The following is a 22,053-nucleotide window of genomic DNA, read 5'->3' as shown; positions in this document are numbered from 1 at the left end:
ACAGTGAACGTTTAAACGTGTCCATGCCAGCTCTGATTACTCTTATTTTGTTATGATGATCCTTTTTGCCTATATAGGGAATATTTTCACACTCGGAGGAGAAAGTTGACAACTGATATATCATGAGAAAGTCCTGCAGCAAAGAAAAATGCTTTCCTTTTAATGATTGCCAACCTGGTTAACGTATCACATCCTTGACACTCATCCCCTTGTTTCGCTATAACACAAAACAAGCTTCCCTTCTTTGAACATTTTCGACGTCCTCCTTCAGCCCCATTTGATGCGGATCCCATAACGTCCGCATTACTCCAGAGGAGCGCGGACAAGTATAGTGTAAATAGTCTCCTTAGCGAAACTGTTGCATTTTTTAAGTGATGTGCCAATAAATAGCAGTCTTTGGCTTGCTTTCGCCACAACATTAACTACGTGATAGTTCCAATTTAAGTTTTGAAGTTCCTCGTCATTGTAATTCATATGTTTTTAGTTGAATTTACAGCCTTTATAAGTGTGTGATTTATCGTGCAACCGAAATGTAGCGGATTGTTTTTAGTGCTCGTGCGGATGAATTCAAACTTTTCATTATTTAGAGTCATTTGCTACTTTCCCCACCATGCAGATATCTTGTCTGTCACTTCGCAATTGATTTCGACTATCTGATCTTATAAGACGGTAAATATGCAAACAGTCTACGAGGGTTGCTTTCCTAAATCGTTTATGCAGATCAGGAACAGCAGAGCGGCTACAACATTTTATTTTGAACGGCAGATACTAATTTTGTTTTATTCAATGACTTTCCATCGGTTACTACGAGCTACGTCATTTATGACAGGAAATCACGAATTCAGAAGCCCAGTTGAGCCTGTAATTTGATTAGAAATCGCTTGTGAGGAACGGTTTCCAAAGCCAACTGGAAATGTAAAAATATGTAATCAATTTGACATCTCCTGTCAATAGTACACAATACCTCGTGAAAATAAGGAACAAGTTGTGTTTCAGAAGAATTATATTTTCTGAATACGTGTTGGGTGTTTGTCAGTAAATTATTTTCTTCTAGGGAATAATTTACGACACATTATAAGTTCAAAAATTTGAAAATGCACATATTATTACAGATCTTAGCATGTAGACAGCTACATAAGCTACGTACATTCTAAGGTCGTGTAATAACAAGCGCATTGAGTCTACATAACTCACTTTCGAACAGATGATAGCTATACTGTAGCTGAAATCTAGATTTGCACTAAAGTGCAGTGTGAATCGCTGAATCGCAACTGTCTGCTGACGTCCTGCCTGTTTAATTTAGCATTTCCTTCAGTTCTCGTTGCTGTTCTGTAACTATTCAGATATATTTGTTCAATTTTGTCATGAATTCCCTGAAATACGGATGACTCAACAATGTACATTAGCTGAGATCCTAATTTAGTCATTCATTAAGAGGATTTATCTTTATCTTATATTCTTCATCGAGTTACCCGACATATTATCGGCCATCTGGCTAATTTTCGTGCTTCAGTATCTGCACAATATGCAACTGATTACCATCACGCGAAGTATCAGGAAGAGAACTGATAGGATAGCCTAGCCCTCAGGCAGTCCAATTACACGGAAACTAGTTAAATAGTTGAGCGCTCCTGACCCTTAGGGGGCGCCTGACTAACTTCTCGAGCCGTGAACTCTGCTTACCCCCCACCACCCGTACCCACCGCCCCCTCCCACCGCCCACCGTGCAAAGCGGCTCTCGACTGCACCTCCCTTTCCTCGGCATCGACTGCCGCCAGGTTTAATCCACCACTCTGTTACGAAATTAGCAACTTTTGTGCGCCGATAATGGCAGCGGAGTATAAATACCCGTGGAATGACGTTATCTTGCCCCGGGGGAGAAAATACGCCGTCCTCTTTGTTGACCCCTTCGCTGGCGTGCTGCGGAGGGAATGGAAATTCCGCGTCGTACAGGCGAGAGGCGAGCGTAGGAGGAGCTTGATAACCATATTTTCCTCGTGCGCCTCGCCGGGTCGGACTTGTAATCGATGTGGCGTCGGCGGTTAATTGTAGGGGTAGCCAGGCGTCGCTCTTAGCTGTCCGCCTCCAGCGCTCGCCACCAAAGGTCGCCATCCCCCCAACCTCTGTTGTACGAGATACGAGAGTAAAGAGACAAAGGATTATGATTTCAATTCGAGATGTTGTCTGGTACTCAGAATGACCTGTTGGTCTACCGAAAAGCAGATTCTGTTGTTCAAATAAGATGCTATTTCAGTATAATGCATCATAACAAACATTTCGTTTAGTCAGCTGATTCCGTTGCCCCTGTGTATTACGTCGGTGCACAAGCTTGTATAGTTCTTAGAATACCATCTTTTTTTTTAGCTTAAAATACATTAGGTTATTTATATATGCAGACTGAAGCGACGAAGGGAGATTTGTACCAACGTCGGGATTCGAAGCCGGGCAGCCTGCTCAGTAGGAAGATGCGCTAATCACTAAGCCACCCAGGCGTAGTAGCTTAGCACAATTGCACGCACTACCCAAGCACGCTTCCCTCCTCTGCCCTAATTCCTATTCACACCTCAGCTCACGGGTGTTCCCCTTAACCTCGAACGGCATGTATTGGACTAACAACTCAGCATCGAATGAAAGAAGGGATCTTGCCTAAAACCGTGATAGGTTCTTCAATTAGCTGAAACTATATGATTTCAAAGACCTATTCATGTCTCAAATATCTATGATGTATAAAGGGCGATGCACGAAGATATGCAAATATTTTAATACGCTATTCTCCAGGTAAAATTAAAGAAAATCGCTCAGATAAAAAGAGGTCCGCAAATGCGTAGTTACGGAGACATGGCTACCAAAAGATTTTGCCTGAAATTTAGCAACTTTGGTAACATAAAGCCATCGCAAAACTGTACGAGGTTATAGTAAAGCACAATTTCCATTTATTATGTTGTTATTGATCTGCTGAATACAACACAACATGTTCCAGACGTGTATCAGCAGTAGTTTACCAGAAAAACCAGAGATGCAAAGAAGTAATATCTTAAAATTTTTAATTTAGTAGCTACTTAACCACTTTTTTTTTTAAATTCCAGACAATTGCTCAAACCTGCCAGCCCTACGGTCGCAGGTTAGAATCCTGCCTCGGTCATGGATGTGTGTGATGTCCTTAGGTTAGTTAGGTTTAAGTACACTCCTGGAAATGGAAAAAAGAATACATTGACACCGGTGTGTCACACCCACCATACTAGCTCCGGACACTGCGAGAGGGCTGTACAAGCAATGATCACACGCACGGCGACATCGTGGACGTGAACCGTATGTGCAGTTGACGGACTTTGAGCGAGGGCGTATAGTGGGCATGCGGGAGGCCGGGTGGACGTACCGCCGAATTGCTCAACACGTGGGGCGTGAGGTCTCCACAGTATATCGATGTTGTCGCCAGTGGTCGGCGGAAGGTGCACGTGCCCGTCGACCTGGGACCGGACCGCAGCGACGCACGGATGCACGCCAAGACCGTAGGATCCTACGCAGTGCCGTAGAGGACCACACCGCCACTTCCCAGCAAATTAGGGACAGTTTTGCTCCTGGGGTATCGGCGAGGACCATTCGCAACCGTCTCCATGAAGCTGGGCTACGGTCCCGTACACCGTTAGGCCGTCTTCCGCTCACGCCCCAACATCGTGCAGCCCGCCTCCAGTGGTGTCGCGACAGGCGTGAATGGAGGGACGAATGGAGACGTGTCGTCTTCAGCGATGAGAGTCGCTTCTCCCATGGTGCCAATGATGGTCGTATGCGTGTTTGGTGCCGTGCAGGTGAGCCCCACAATCAGGACTGCATACGACCGAGGCACACAGGGCCAACACCCGGCATCATGGTGTGGGGAGCGATCTCCTACACTGGCCGTACACCTCTAGTGATCGTCGAGGGGACACTGAATAGTGCACGGTACATCCAAACCATCATCGAACCCATCGTTCTACCATTCCTAGACCGGCAAGGGAACTTGCTGTTCCAACAGGACAATGCACGTCCGCGTGTATCCCGTGGCACCCAACGTGCTCTAGAAGGTGTAAGTCAACTACCCTGGCCAGCAAGATCTCCGGATCTGTCCCCCATTGAGCTTGTTTGGGACTGGATGAAGCGTCGTCTCACGCGGTCTGCACGTCCAGCACGAACGCTGGTCCAACTGAGGCGCCAGGTGGAAATGGCATGGCAAGCCGTTCCACAGGACTCTATCCAGCATCTCTACGATCGTCTCCATGGGAGAATAGCAGCCTGCATTGCTGCGAAAGGTGGATATACACTGTACTAGTGCCGGCATTGTGCATGCTCTGTTGCCTGTGTCTATGTGCCTGTGGTTCTGTCAGTGTGATCATGTGATGTATCTGACCCCAGGAATGTGTCAATAAAGTTTCCCCTTCCTGGGACAATGAATTCACGGTGTTCTTATTTCAATTTCCAGGAGTGTAGTTCTAAGTTCTAGGCGACTGATGACCTCAGAAGTTAGGTTTAATAGTGCTCAGAGCCATTTAAACCTTTTCTGTATTGATACAATACCTCAATTGAATTCATGTTGAAGCTAAAAAAACAAAACGGAGTGTTAAGGAAGTTGTACAGTGTACATACAATCTCACATTACATTGACAAAAAATTTTCAGGAATGTCTCCACCGAGTTCAATCCGTTTAGTTGCATGTAAATAAACAGATTTTGTTCCTCGTTTCAGTTTCACAGGGTTGATCTAAATGTCATCTATTGCATTCATAATTCGAGCACGTAATGTATCACATGTATTGACTTTGTGCTCATAAACGTCAGTGAACAATACAGGAAACTAACTCGTTTCAAGGTTAGGATACGTCTAAAACAACTCACTGATGGTAGCCAGCAATGACAGAAACGTTTCTACATTCTCAATGGAAACTAAACAATTTACTTGTATAATAATCTTTGCTTCTCTGGATGTTCTGGAAAACTATTGCAAATATACGCCTGGGACACATTTCATTAGATTCATCAGATCAATAACTACAAAATAAGTGGACATCACCAGACCAATAACCACAAAATAAGAGGAAACCATGCTTTACATTAACCTCGTACAGTCTTGCGATTTCTTCATTTTCACGAAATTGCTAAATTTCAGACAAAATCTTTTATTAGTCGTAGCTCCGTAACTAAACATTTGCGGGCCTATGTTTATATGAACTTTTTTCTTTAGTTTTACTTGTAGAATAACATCACCCTTTATAAGCAAGCTGAAGTGACAATTGGAAGTTTTTACCAAGGCTACGATTCTAACACTGGTCTGCAGCTCACTAGGCTGTTGTAACAACCAATACGCCAGTCTGGATAAGTGTCGAAGTACGTTGTAAGAGGTCCATGCTTAAGGAATTTGTTGTTAGAGTACTCGAGCAGATGTAATTTCTATGGATTGTTCACGCGCTGCCTGCGGTATGTAAGCTATAAGAGAATCTGAGACCAAAGAGCAGCTTTGACTGCAGTAGGAACTGTGTAGCAGTAGGAGTAAGTAGTTGCTAGCTACCAGTCTGGAGAGTGAAGTTGGCTGGGCCGGTCGTGTGGAGCGATGGCGGAGCCTGAGCGTTGTAGTATAAGGTAAAAGCAGCGTCGACCATATGTAGAATTGTTATATCAAGTCCCATGTAAATGTTTTAAAAAAAAATCTGTTAATAATAATCTTTCTCATAAAAAGTAACTTTTGACATTCATCTCAATTTAAAGAATTCACTAATTTCTCCAATCCATGGTCATCCCGATTATTGTAAAGAAAAATCAGTTGTTTCTTTTTATACATGACAAATCTATCGGCCAGCATTGCACTGGGATGTGCCAGAAAAGTTTAATTTCATATAGGAGTAGAAATATATGCATTATCCGGCGACTAGACTGAGGTAAGAATTTTCAATTTATTCAGTCTGATCTTTCAGGGCCATGACGCATCACTGCTGACGTCCAAAATTTACCAGTTTAAGATGACAGTCAATTATTGAAAGGTTATAAGTGAGTCAAATTTTTTTATTATTGAGAGATTAGTCACATTTTATTATTGATAGATTACGCAATTTTCCTGTTGGTCGGCTATACTGAATGTGAACGACATAATTATATTTTTTACTGTTGAGAGGTTTAGGAATTTTTCTGTTTTGAGGTTACACTAAATGTGAATATTATTTACATTATTTTTCTGTTGGGAGGTTACACTTGTCGACAACCGTCTAGGATCGTATTTTCTTTGCGAATTTCTGAGAAGTAGTCAGTTATATATCTGCTCTTATTTACACTATTCTTAAAGTTAGTTTGCATCTGGTGCATTGCATTTACTATCTTGTCACTCTGTCTTTCACAGATCATCGCCAATTTATTGCTCTTTGTAGTAACTGTATTTGTTCCATTTTTGCTCTGTCTTTGTTTGATTTTGTGCTTAACTTTGAGTTGTGAAAATGCCGCGAAGAACTGCTAACAATACATCGCGATCCGCAATGAGTGAAGAAGCCGACTTGAATAATTTGACTGATAGTATTAGCGACACTCAGTGTCTTGATGATAATCCTCCAGTTACAGACAATCAGTGCGCACCGACCATCAGTAATGATTATAATCTAAATGATGAGCAAACAAATTCAATTGTGTCCACTGTGAATTTAACGACAATTGATGACGCGGCACTTTCCGTAACAATGAACTATGTCCAGTTTGACACGGCTGATTTGCAAAATTTTCGTAGGGAACAGATAATTGTTTCTAAGGAAGGTGAACAATGTACTCAAAGTACGTCAGATTTCTTTGATTCTGATGTAGTGACCAACGGTGCACATCCAATTAGCAAACCTTTTCGTGAATCAGACAATGACCAAATGGTTACACAAAACGTGACACTTGCAGATACACCATCACACAGCACAGAAAACAGAGTCGCTAATTTTGGCATGAATCAAGTTATGGCATTATTGCTACAACTTAATGAAAATCTCACACAACAACTTAATGAAAATTTCAAACAGTTGAATGAAAAACACGACAACCTTCATGAATCGAACAAACAACTTAATGAAAGTGTCAAACAGTCGAATGAAATACATGACAGGTCGATCAAACAAATTAATGAGAACTTTAAACAGATTAATCAACAGATTGCAGCCGTTGCCGTGCAATGTCATGATACTAAAGAACAATTACGTGAGGAAATTAAGGCTTGTGCTAGGAATAGTAGTGAAGAAATTAGATCCGTTGCACAGGTATTACGCAATACACATGCTGCCACAACTAAATTACTTAGAGATGAAATTAGTGCAGTCGCTAAGCAATGTTCTGAAAACGCAAAACAGTTACGCGACGAGTTTAAATTAATGTCATCAGAACTTTCACGCACACTGGATGCGAAAGTAGGCACGAAATTTGACCAACAGAATAACCAAATTGACGAAAGTTTTAATAACCACCTACAAAACAGTGAAACGCGTTACCGTAAATTTATACAGGAACAGAATAAAGTAAATAAACAAGTCATGGAAACAATTACGGCACAGAGACAGGAAGATAAGCGTAAGTTATTTACAAAAGCAAAAACATACGTAGACAACAACATTGCTACAGTATCAGACGAAATCAAACAGTTGAACACCGAAGTGTATGATGAAATCTCCGATCTTAAAACAAAAACAGATACACACACAGTAGACTTTCAGACAGTGACCAACAGACTTGAACCATTAGAATTAATATAGGATCCAGATGCTATTAAAGCAGACGTTAAGAAATTAAACAAAACCACACGTATAAAAAAAACCAAAAACAAATTAATGCTTGTGATACTAAAAATGATGGTCAGGTTAAAGCATTGACTGACAAATTTGTTGAATTGGCCAGTCGTATTGACGCTATCGAAAATAACAATGACACCAAATCAGACGATACGTCACCGATTTCGTTCAATCAGACACCCGAATTCCCAAATTTACAGCAGACCATCAGTGAGATGAGTTCGTCCAATAATAGATTGCGTAGAAAAGTGTTGTCTTTACAGCAAGAAGTGACAGAGATGAAAAATGTTTCAGCCTCTAACACGGCACAGCATACGCCACATTCCGAACATTTCTCACACTCACACAACCAGTATAATGTAGGTTATATACAGAGAGTACGTGACTTAGATTCAGAACAGTCACAGACAAACAGATTAGCATACAATCCTGAACCTGTTCAGACATTCGGAGACGATAATTTTGATTATAAGTACTTTCTATCCGTAAGAAAATTTAAGGTATTTAAGAACGACAGAACGCAGATTCACCCCTTGGATTGGATACAACAATTTAATTTTGCTTTTCCACCAACGTGGCCCGTAACTCACAAACTTGAATTAATTTGCTGTTTTTTGGAAGGCGAACCGGCAACTCGTATGAGACCGATCGTGAGACAATGCTGCCTGGTAGAAGAATTCCAGAATGCCTTTCTGTCAGGGTATTGGTCGAAGGCGACACAGCGCGGAATCAAGGATCAATTAACTACCTTACCTAATTAAGAGAACTCAAATTTTCCCACTGTCACGCAATTTTTTGAATACATGGTCCAACAAAACCAATACTTAAGTGAGCCATACAGCGAATCAGCACTTATCCAATTGTGTATTTCTAAATTACCACGATCGTTAAGAGTATCTCTTTTTAACAAGACAGCAGAAAGAAAATGTTTCGGCATTTAGAGATCTGTTACAGCTTTTGGTAGTTCAGCAATCAGATTATTATTTCATAAACAAAAAATTTTCACATCATAACCAAGGCCAACCTACATACAGTAATTACCATCAGCCACGCTATCTTAATAGCAAAAGTGATAGACGGTCCAGGAATAACAACCGCCAGAACTTTAATAACAGACAAAATTTTAATTATCAGTATCCTCACAGTTATCACAATGAGCATAGACAGTTTGGCAACAATAGAGGCTTTTCCCCAGAACATCAACAAAACCAGTCGGTTAGCATACCTAACCAACAATGTAGTCTGCAAGGTCAACCAAGTCTTAATGTTTCGCCGCCTACACATATAGCGTCGGCTCCGCCAAATAGTAACGCACAGCAACAAGGAAATCACTACGTACAGAAGACGCATCATTTCAATTCCTATCGCAACGCGCCGTATAGCAATGATTATCATGACAGACGTAAGAGTAATGAGCACAGTTTTCAGCGTAACAGTCGATCCTACCAGCAGCAGAATCATCCGCAACAACAGATTATCATGAATGAACCAGACAGTAGTTATCATCCCGAACCTAATACGTCAGGAAGAAATAAGAGAACAGTGCAAATAGTCGAAATGCCACAGCATCCTCCCGCAAATAACAGCACGTCAGATAGAATTTGACTAGAAACAGTACAGATTGAACCTTCCAGCGATGTAAGCAATACTTTTGATACACAGACTCTTCTTCACGAAAATGTTATTACTTTTGACGACATCCGAGACACACTTTTGCATGAAAAACCAGTTATTCTAAAAACCATTTCCCACCCTGTCATTGAAGTAAAGATTGGATCATACACATTTTCAGCAGTAATCTATTCTGGATCAACAAATGTAACCAAGAGAATACCTATCCCACGTTACCATTAGGCGAAACTAAAGTAAAAGGAGCAGTATCTGGTAAAGGAGTAGATGTAAAATTACAGACACAGTGTCATTCCACATTGTTCACAGATACGTGTGTGCACAACTACAATACACCAGACGAAGCCCACTGTGACGTTATGCAAATGATTTCTGATAAAGGTAAACAGAGCAGTGCAAATACAGACGACGAACGTATAGAGCAACGCAAAATTCTTTTACAGCAAGCTCCAGTTTTTGACAACTTCCCTGGTACTATGTCCGGTTTTATGTATGAATTTCAAGTTAAACAGCACGAAACGTTTAAAGCCAAACATTATCCCATTCCATATATTCACAGAGAACAAGTTAAGAAAGAATTGCAAGCTATGCTTGACCAAGGAATTATTGAACCGGCAGTTAGTCCGTACATAAATCCGCTCCATATTGTTAAGAAAAAGGATGGATCACTTCGCCTCGTACTTGATTCGCGTCACATCAATGACATTATTATTAATGAAACAGATCGCCCTCTGACACTAGAAGAACTTTTACAGAAATTTCATGGTAGTGCTATTTATTCCACATTAGATTTGAAATCGGGATTTTGGCAAATTCAGCTCCATCCGAACTGCAGAAAGTACACAGCATTTCTCTGTTTTGGTGACTGTTACTCGTATCAATTTTGCAAATTACCGTTCGGTTTAACAATTTCTTCAGCTGCATTTATTCGTGGTTTGAATACTATACTTCCGACAGAACTTAAAGACAGAATCACAACGAATGTAGACGACATCCTTATTGCAGAAGCTAACTGGTCTGAACACAATTTGATTCTTGAACAACTGTTGCAAACTTTTCGTGCACAACGACTCACATTTAATCTTAGCAAATCACACTTTGGCAAGACTTCTATAAACTTTCTTGGGCATGTAATTTCAGCAGAAAGCATTGCGCCTGACCCGAAAAATCTTCAGGCTTTACGTGATATTACTGTTCCAACGACAAAGAAACAATTACGCAGCTTTCTGGGATTAATTAACTTTTTCCGTAAATTTATTCATTACTCTGTTTTAGACACCCCTAGATTATGCCAAACGCTATTTGGTCCTGAGATAGCCAAGCACATTCTGAATTTGTTAATTTGAAACATGCCTTGTTGAATTCACCTCTTTTATCACACCCAGATTTTATTAGAAATATTTTCATTGCCACCGACAGTTCTAACACCGCTTTAGGCGTACATATTCTTCAGGAAATTAAAAACACTGCCTTTGCAAGTCGCATTCTGTCACCTACTGAACGCAATTATTCTATCACAGAACTTGAAACATTAAGTGTTGTATGGGCATTTACGAGATTTAGGCATTTTCTTTATGGAAGACATACGACCGTTTACACAGATCATAGAGCAATGTAGTTTTTACTTTCCGCAAAATTTACACGCGACAGGTTAAGCAGATGGAAACTTTATTTACAGGAATTTAATTTTACAATTGTTCGCATTCCCGGTGCACAAAATGTTGTAGCAGACGCACTATCCCGTTCTCTCAGCAACAATCAGCAAGACATTGCAACCAACTTCTGCCAAGCAAATTCTAGCGTCATGTATATTCAACAAGTCGCATTTGAAAACTTCATTTCATCGTCATTACGAGACATAGCACAAGAGCAGAGCAAAGACAACGTGTGGAAAGAAATTAAACGCCTTAGGCAAGATAAGAATAATGTTACCATTAGAAACCATTATGCTGTGCGCAATAATATTCTGTTTCGCCGCTCTCACCCAGACAGCAAAAACTGGTTATTATGTATTCCTGACCAGCTTGTTAACAAATTAATTTGGTATACTCATTTAAGTTACGCACATTTTGGAGCCATAAAATGTTTTCTTATATTGAGACAGAACTGTTATTTTGCGAACATGGAGAAACGTATTCGACGAGTTTTAGCGTCATGTAAAATTTGCCAGAAAGCCAAATCAGACACGACTTCACATATTCCTCCGTTACATCCCTTGTACCCATTAAATTGATACACATGGCCGCTGTAGACATTTTTGGTCCGATTCCCAGATCTGATAGAGGTTTTTGTTACATTTTTGTCGCTGTTGAACTCACTTCAAAATTTGTTACCTTCACTCCGTTACGCAAAGCTACTGCTAAATCTGTTTCAAATGCATTTGTAAAATATTTTCTATTTCATGTAGGTTATGTATTGAAAGTAATTTCCGACAATGGACCACAATTTCGATCTGCAATATGGACCCATATGTTACAAGCTAGAAACATATCCAAGTATCACGCTTCTTCGAACCCTTGTGAACGACTGAGGAAAGAAATTGGTAAACTATGTAGAATATGCTACAATAAAAAAACATATTGATTGGGATATACACATACTCTCATTCCATGATGTAATTAACTCCATACCAAATGAATCTACTATGCTATCTCCGACTGTTATATTGAAAAATGTTGAACCACCTAACAAAATTAAAGAATTAGTATCTTTTTCTACATCTCGTCGACTACGCCAACATGAAATAATTTACATTGTGCTCAACAACATCAAACGTGCCGCAGAGCGCCGGAGAAGACAGCAAAAACAGGTTTGTACACGCCGTGACTTTCACATTGGACAGAAGATATTAGTACGCAAACACTATTTATCCAACAGAAGAAAGAGTAGATGCAGTAAATTTGAGATTCTATACACTGGTCCATGTACAATTCGCAGCACTCCTCACCCCAATGTCTAAACTTTGAGAACCAGGAAAAGCAAGGGCAGTCACCATATTTCCAATACTAAACCCTTTATTCAATGAACATAGTTTACAATTTATCACACAGTAATGCCATTTCCAGATAATTATATGACCACTTACTGACGATAATATTTTTTCCTGGCAAGTGTCCGGCAAGGTAAGGTTGGCAGGTCGCTTTTGTTGTCGTCTTATATCAGACAGTGCACATTTACCATTTTTTGGTGTATGAATGATTGTTTTCCTATCGAAAGTAGAATTTTTGTCTGTATGCACTATGAAATCTTTAAGAAGCAACAAACAACAGTTGACTTTGACATTTGCCTTATGATACCTCAATATCTTGACTATTCTACATTTTTTGCTGCTACATTATGATACTGTGTGTACATTTTTTGCACTTGAAAACTGTCTGTTTTTGTCATAATACGTTTTCTGTCATGCTATGCTGTATGCTTAGTTATATCAGTAGAAACAAGTTTTTATCTAATGAGTATATGATTTAAATGCAAGATATTAATTCATATTCATCGTTTTCAGAAAGCAATACCTTGTTAAAGAAATAAATTAAACAAACCACAGTGGTTTACTATGGAATGGAAATTTCACCATCGGAATGAACGAAAGTAAATGCAGTACTGTATCATGAAGAGTAAATGGGTCAGAATTAGCAAGCATTAACAAGAATATACTGTACATACTGTATAGTAACAGTCTTAACTAATTACTTTCCTTTCAGAATACGAGGCGATTGATGCAAGCTGTCAGAATGAACTACACATGTTAATTTCAGTGATGAAATATGCTAGAAATAAGAAACTCTATACTATGAATAGTTGTATGAAGTAAACAGTAATATGAATGTGAAAATGAAGTGTCTATTTTTTGCAGATGATAATGAATGACGATGAATAGTTATATGAAGAATATGCTAATATGAATAATAAAGTTTTTCTTTACAGATGATGATAATGATGACGTTTATATATTTACTGTTAGTTAAGAGGTGCTATGTAGTTATTTAAGTATTTGTTGCAGTTCCTTTTGACAGTATGTCTTATGTCGCATAGTATAATGATTGAATGTTTTGGGAAAGACAGCTAGAGTACATACATATTAAGTACACGTTTCATTACCTGTTAATTCGAAGTTTACTACTTTTCAGCATGATATACATTTTTTTCAGGTCAATAATCCATTTTGTATTTTGTCCAGGAGAATCTTTTCGTGACATTAATATGCTATAAACACTTAGTCATGAAACCTGTTCTAATACTTGCATTTTGTTACCCATTTGTGTGTATCATTCGTGAATGTGATCACATATTCTCTACTTGTTTCATAACCTTGCTACAGCTGACTCATGACGAATGACTGCTGACGTCCAAAATTTACCAGTTTAAATTGACAGGTTATAAGTGAGTCACATTTTTTTATTATTGAGAGATTTGTCACATTTTATTATTGATAGGTTACGCAATTTTCCTGTTGTTAGGTTATACTGAATGTGAAAGACATAATTGTATTTTTTACTGTTGAGAGGTTTAGGAATTTTTCTGTTTTGAGGTAACAATAAATGTGAATATTATTTATATTATTTTTCTGTTGGGAGGTTACAAAGCCGGCCGCGGTGGTCTCGCGGTTCTAGGCGCGCAGTCCGGAACCGTGCGACTGCTACGGTCGCAGTTTCGAATCCTGCCTCGGGCATGGATGTGTGTGATGTCCTTAGGTTAGTTATGTTTAAGTAGTTCTTAGTTCTAGGGGACTAATGACTACAGCTGTTGAGTCCCATAGTGCTCAGAGCCATTTGAACCATTTGGAGATGACAACGTGAATGACGATTTAGAAGGAGGAGGACACGCTAGGGTGTTTTGCGCAGTTGACAAAGCCCCTGTGCCTCAGCGCCATAGTCATTAGTTCTTCTGCACAGTGCGCAGGAGATCTGGGTTCGAATCCAATCCTCAGTAAAAATTTTCATTTCTCATTTCAATCTGCATATACACATCACACATTGCTGAGACATGAAATATTCTCTGGAGCCACATATTTTAATTTGATTACGCTACTTAATACACTATTCACAGGGGAAAGGCCTTAGACACGGCCACACGATGTTACTAAAACTTGAGAGGTCGCTTGCATACAACCTAAAATGAAAGACTAAAATATTTTGTCTCAACGAATTTCTGTTTTATAGGGTTTTATACCTCAATCGGTAAAAAAGAAACCGCTTTCCATAGTAAGTGATATAAGTATCAAGCTGGAATTTATGTCACGTGCTTAGCAGGACGTCTCTTGGTGGTGTAAAACTACTATATATTTACAGATCAAGAGCACAAGCTATTGGGAGGTACCTAATATCGATACGCACTGGAACAGCCATATCGGTACTTGGTGTGGCCTCGACCTGCGGAACTGCTGTCGCTGACTCAGGTATCCAGTCGATCACACAGATGGCGAATACTGTGCAGATCGACCTGTTTACGTAGTTCTGTGAGAGTATTTGGTTGACGAGTCCCATCACATCCCACAAGCGCTCAATTACGGAAGTTGAGGGATCTTGCTGATCTTTCACGTTGAGTTTTACGGGCCGCGTTTGAGTGGGAATTATCCTGTTGGAACAACACATACCTTCATGTTGCAAGAACGGCAAAAGAACACCGCTAACAACGTCCTGCACATACCGAGCGCCGGTTATCGTCCCTTCCAAAAATATCAAAGACGAATAAGAATTGCAGTTAATCGCACCCCAGACCATAAGGGATGGGGTGGGCAAGAGTATCTAGGAAGAACGCTCTGCTCGAGACAGTACTCACCAGGTCTACGTCGTACGCACAAATGATCATCACTTGCTTGCAGGCAAGCTCTGCTTTTATTGCCGAACACCAAGTAGCACAATTCCACATTCCGAGTGATCACCTGACGGCACCCGTCGTGCGCTGCACGTCGATGCTGTGGCGTGTGTGGAAGTTGGTTTAGAGGTGTACGTGTCCACAGTCCCATTCCCAATAACCAGTTTCCAACAATTCCTGTTGACTCGTCTGGGCCCACAAGCCCCCTTACCTGTGCTGTGACAGTCTATGGTAGGTGTACGATTTGCCACTGCTGTCCTTAATGTACGACGTTCCTGGTAGGCGTCTATGCTGCATGGAAGGTCAGACCCTCGCGTCATGGTGTGAGAATGGTTACAGGACCACTCACATAAGCATCGCTGCATAGCTGGCGCAGTACGTCCACCTTGTGTGGCAATTCTCCGAAAGGACCATCCCGCCAATGAGAAGGCGGTTGTACGAAACTACGAGTGCGTCTCCTTGGTATGTTTTCCTGCTTGCTTCACACGTTTGCAGCACACTTAGCCTTCTGGCTGGGAGCATTCTCGGAAATACACAGATTGCAGTCTGGGGGCTATACAACTACGAAATCTGTTGGAGGACGACGTTGAAACCATTATGAGTACATCTACCATCCAGCAGGTGGCAGATGCATTCAATGAATCAAAGTCGACGTCGTCTTTTCAAGTGTACTAATTTTTTTCCCGTCTGAGTGTATTTTGATACTGGCATTCCTAATCATCAAAATATATAGACGAACTACCGACATAAATGTCTTCCCTGTCGGTTTAGCGGTAAAGCTCTTGCGTGGAAACTGTAGGTTTCAGTCGGACGACCGATTTTTTAGTCTTCATTTTAACGTGGCCTTCAAAGGTCAATAATGTGAACAGTCGCGAGCAACATCGTATGTTTCGGATTCCCCGTTAAACTGTAGGTCCCGTTCCTCCAGTTGGCTAACTGAGGTTGTGGTGTCACCGCCAGACACCACACTTGCTAGGTGGTAGCCTTTAAATTGGCCGCGGTCCGGTAATATACGTCGGACCCGCGTGTCGCCACTATCAATGATTGCAGACCGAGCGCCGCCACACGGCAGGTCTACAGAGACTTCCTAGCACTCTCCCCAGTTGTACAGCCGACTTTGCTAGCGATGGTTCACTGACTTCTACGCTCTCATTTGCCGAGACGATACTTAGCATAGCCTTCAGCTACGTCATTTGCTACGACCTAGCAAGGCGCTCTTTAGAGCGACGTTCTCCATTAATGGATTAACGTATTCCACCAGCCTCGCCCGTTTTTCTCAGTCCTAATTCCCTTGTCATGTTCCAGACCTCACGCCAGCCTGCGTGAGCTAAAACGCGTGCATTTCGGCCTCCTTTAGCACAACGGTATTGGCTCTCCTGCCAACCACAACAGAGGTAGTTTAGGAACATGTAAGTCACCGAAGTGGACCGCAATAGAAAGATGTGCACCAAGCCACTGAGCTGCACGAAGGTATTATTATTATTATCTATATACATAATTTCATTTGTACGGAACCTTCAAAGTGCGAATCCTACTCTCACATGTCCGTTTTTGTCAGAACCAGCGCCAAAATTCATGATCCGATGTCGACACAGAGTTGAGTGGATCGATAGCTTATTGAAAACTGAGCATTTTTCATCAGTATAGGTGGTGTCCGCAAACGTGTATTTTGGCAGATGTTGGGGAAAGAAACCGTTACAACTGCCCCATGATAAATATGGTAAACGCTGTCAAACGAAGTGCCTCTCGTGTAGCGACTAAAGATCTGGCAAGGCTTTCGATTCCCAGTTGCGCTCTGCGGCGTTTTTTTTTTTTTGTTTTGTTTTTTTCTTATCTGTATCGCACTGTCGAGGCTACTAGGATGCGTAATGTGGTAGTCATTAAGGAATAATAACAAGGGAGACAAGTAAATTTCTCAACCGATCTAAAATTTTAAGCCACGTTGTATGAAGACAAATGGATAATTCTGCTCCGAATTCTTCACAGACAACTGGCTGCGTGAATCTGCTTTACAGCAAGGTGCTGTACAGAACTTCAGTGCGAGGTTTCAGAATTGCATTTTGCTTCTGCAGAGCCAGCGTGTATTACACAACCGCGCGGATACAACCACAACGCATAGCAGAATACACAATCTACTTCCAGCACCGATTCGGTGCGTCGATTAATTACGGTAGCTCCGTCTCAATAGTTGGGTCACTAATGTACAGGGCAAATATTGAGGGGGGGGGGGGGGTGTAGTCTTCCGACGTTATGTAAAGTTGATGAGAAATGTTTGGCAGCAGGAGGGTCATAACTGAAGGTAATAGGAAAGATTCTCATAAATGTTATTACAGTGGGTTGTCCATGGGAAACACCTTATTTTCTGCCTAATGAGTTGATAAAGGGCTATGAATTTGTTCGGTAGGACAGGGTATATGCTACTAGGCAGTTTCCGTTTAAGTTATGTCAGTTGTAGTCATATAGCTAATACAGGGATCCTTTAAGTACGTGTAACCCAAAATTTCTAATTGTAGAAGGTGCGATATGGGTAGACAAGCGGCACAAAAACTGGAATAGCTATAGAAGGGTATAGTGAGGTCTTTACTGATAAATTAGATATGATTAAACGTATAAGGTATCAAATAATGCTAATGGATCAGGAGCCAGTGAAACAAACCCCTTGTATAGTAACCTTCACAGCTGAAGGAACTATAGAAGATTATGGTTCAGTTAAGATTATTGATCAGTTGTTGTCACAAAGGGTTACTCCATCATCTAGCTCTAGGTACGATAGCCAAGTTTTTGGTTTCTAAAATTGGAGGGGTGGAGTTTAGATCGGTCGCAAACAAAAAACAACTAAATAAGAAAGTTATTTTACAGATAATATCTGTCCATGATTTACAAACCTCTTCTGTCTGTTTTAAAGAAGCAAGTGTTTTATTGTTTTAGACATAAAGCCGGCACAAAACCAAATTTCGCAGCCTGAAAAATCAAAGACAGCTACTGGACTTTGCACTTATAGGAGTCTTATGAATACTGATGGGTTCCATTCGGGCTGGCGACAGGAGCTGCTGTGCTCTCCCAGTTATTAGCTTCAGTATTTGATCACTTTATATTTCTGTATCAATACTCAGATCATCTTATTGTTTACAGTGATTTTTTAGAAGAACCCCTGGATCAAGTAAGTCAGGTGCTACGACTTTTAAGAAAAGCAAGTGTCACAATGGAACCATCAAAGGCTTCAACCACAGGTCACATCATTTACCATTTCAGAGAAGGGACTGCTAACTGATCAGGAATGAACGTGCGCTATTTACAAGATTCCTCCACCTGAAACAGCTAAAGGTGTCACTAACTTTATAGGACTCATAAAGTTTTCCAAATTAACGGCAACATTCAATCAACTGCAGAGAAAATGTCAGAGGTTCTGTGGGACAGATTCACAACAAGCCACCTGCGAAGGGTCGCTACAGTGTTGGCACTTCCGGCTTTTCTAAAACAGTTTTTCTGTCAGACTTACGCCTTTATGAGCAGAGTGGCAGCACTTCTTTTGCCAGAACAGAATGGGAAATATAGCTTGATAACATATGATTCCTTAATTAGAAATCTGTTAATCAGTGTATGAATTGGAAGATCTAGTGAGTTTATTTGCAGTAGAGGAATTCTGTTTCTATCTGGAGCATTAATGTTTGACATTGAAAACTGACAATAAAGCACTGAGTTGCTTACGGGTGCTTCTATATAAACCGAAAGACTTGCTCGGTAAGTGTGTCAGCTTTTAATTTCGGTGTTCAACACCGAGAGTTAAACTCATATGTTCCGGGAAGAATCTGGAGAAAATCAGGAGGAAAAGAAAACGGTTGTGTCACGAAAGGACGAAAGAACCTTACGGATAATAATATATTGATGAAATTACAGGAACAGTGTAAGACCTTAAGTGCTTGCCAGGATAGTTAACTAAGTGGTATTAAAAACCAACTGAACAAAGGGGATAAATGGATAGCATCTTTAAAAACTTAATTTATATTGCCAAACACATACTGATAACAGAGGGAAAATAATTCTACGTAAGGAATTATTGACCGCCAGTATTTAAGTACAATCATGTATCTCTCATGGATCATTAGCTAGGTATATGCAAGTTCTTCATGAAAATTAAAGAGTGTTTTACATGAAACGGAAGGGGCGTGTGTATAAGAAAATTAATTGACTATGCCAAATTTTCAAAAATTAATAAAACGAGTAATAAAGACCACAAGGCTGGCTAGCGACGAATAGTGATCAGGCTCAGAGGAATAGATTGTTTATAGACTATCTATAGCCATTTCTAGATCTAGTGAAGGTAATACGTGTCTATTTACGCAGTAATTGCCTTCTGAAGGCCTGTATGGCTAATTCCTCGACTCTTCCTCTGCGGACCAATTCTAAGGGAAGCAAGGATTTTTCCTAGCTTAGCTGTCACTAAAAGACTGGTAAGCGATAACGCTCCAGCGTTTCTTTCTAACTAAGTGAAACGATTTTCTTTTAATCGCTACACTGGCTATTTGATCACCGTACGCTCTAAACCACAGACCTTCTTCACGTAAGGAATGAACTGTAATAGCAAGGCGAAGTGGAACGATCTAATTAGATGGTAGTATCCATACTGTGGCTAACTTAAGGGTTCGGTGCCGGTAATCATGAAAATCATAGAACTTCCCTCTTTGATGCTGGCATATACTGCTAATCCTCCCTTGTCTTACTTGTGGGTGATCAATGATTTACTACCTCAGGAAATTGATCCTACGACTATCAGAGAGATTGGCTGAAAGCAAGGTCTAACTTATTAGATGCAGGTCATATAGAGAGATTGTATGTGGCGTGCTTGTATGTTGGCAGCGCTATAGACTGTGTTAATATCGCTGACAACACTGTGCGCCCTCAGCAAGAGATTCTGTGGTTAGACGGACTAGTAGTTGGTGAGTGGATAGGGAAGTATATGGATATGATATTCTTAGTGGAGACTCTGCGTTGGCAGGACGCGCAATGTAAACTGAAATGAAGTGATGTGTTTATAAGAAAATAAGCAAGGAAGTGTATGATGATGTTGTTAATAATGTTTGGGCAGTGCAATGATTAACAACTACATAATTTTTGGAACTTGATGTCACATGAGTAAGGCAGAATTTTCTAAATACTTTATTTGTTTTATACAAAGTCTTTCTTTTTGCCTACAATATGCCTCCTAGTAGTTAGAGTCTATTGTAGTTAGAATCTTTTTATTAAGCTGGCTGTTGTTGCTACTTGCTGTAGTTCGTGTTTTGAAGATTTTCTGTGAGGTAAATGACTTATGAGAAAGAATGGGGTTTGCACCGACGGGATTCGTGATTAAAATAAGTTTAGGCAATTAACAGAATTGGAGGTAGTTTCATACATCTTTAATTTCATATTTTTTGGATTTGTATTATTGTTAGGAGTTCTTGCAATTCAGGGCCCCCCTTTTGTGTTAATTATAGGAAGTCATGTTTTCAATGTATAGCAGTTACGCTGGATTGGCCTTGTATATTGTGGCTAATAAGTGAATAGGTTATGTTTGAGTTGTCTTTGTCAGGGAAAATTCTGTAGGTTATTGTTTATTAAAAACGAGAATTATTAAAGAGTTAGTTTCAAGATGTGCAACCACAGGAAACGGCGCATGAGGGCGGTAACGGGGGACAAGGGTTTTACCGGAAATTTTTAGGCTACTAGGAAGGAGGATGATACAGTAAGAAGTAAAATGTTGTTACGATTTGTGGTTCCTCGTGAAGTATTTAAAATGCTAACAGCGATCTCTTTCTCTAAAGGTGATGTAGATTCAGGAAGTATTAACAGAATTCGTGTATGTACCGTAAAGTGTGTGGTAAATGTGCTACTTCGGTATAATTATGCCTAAGTGAAGTTGGTTTGGGTTGTTTGGGGGAAGAGACCAAACAGCGAGGTCATCGGTCTCATCAGATTAGGGAAGGGTGGGGAAGAAAGTCGGCCGTGCCCTCTCAAAGGAACCATCCCGGCATTTGCATGGAGCTTCTTAGGTAAATCACGGAAAACCTAAATCACGATGGCCGGACGCGGAATTGAACCGTCGTCCTCTCGAATGGGAGGCCAGTGTGCTAACCACTGCGTCACCTCGCTCGGACTAAGTGAAGTACAAACATGTCCCTGCATATGATCTTGCTATGTAATTTTTAAAAAATAAAGTGAAATGTTACTCAACCACGTCTGGCCCCCTCTGCTCTCAGATGTCATGCACTATAAGTGAAGCCCACGGGGTCAGGATGGTGGGGACGGGGTTGGCTTTAAGGAGAGAGGGGAATCAGCCATGTTGTATGGTCGATTATTTCTGGTCATATCCGGGGCGCTTGGCTGGTGTTTCCAAAGACATTTACTGTCGTGTACAGCCTATTATCGCTGTGTTGAGACTAGAATGGGGGAATATGACTGTGGGAGTAGTAGAAGAGTGGCCCCTGCTCAGTGTGGCGCGTACTGCTGTACGAACAACGAGACAACAGATGCCAACAGGCGTCGGACGTGGAAATGCTTCGATTCCATGCAAGCGTCGACAGCGGTTCCATGGTGTGCCAAGAAAGATATATAAACAATGTATCGCCATCGCGGATGGAAAAGCTGGGAAGTGGTTGCCGACTATTTTGGACTGGCGTAGGATATGTCGATCTTTGAAACTGTCAGGGCGTTGTGACCATTCGAACCGAGGACTCCAGTTCCAAAAGAAATGTTCATGTTGATGAGGATGGTAGGACTATGACATGCACATATTTCTGTTAGGAGCGTGAGAGAATATTGAAATCGCCATAGCCCGAAAGACTTCTGGAAAGAGGTGT

The sequence above is a fragment of the Schistocerca gregaria genome, chromosome 7 (assembly GCF_023897955.1).
Source record: "Schistocerca gregaria isolate iqSchGreg1 chromosome 7, iqSchGreg1.2, whole genome shotgun sequence".
Lineage (NCBI taxonomy): Eukaryota > Metazoa > Arthropoda > Insecta > Orthoptera > Acrididae > Schistocerca > Schistocerca gregaria.
This window is presented reverse-complemented; position numbering follows the sequence as displayed.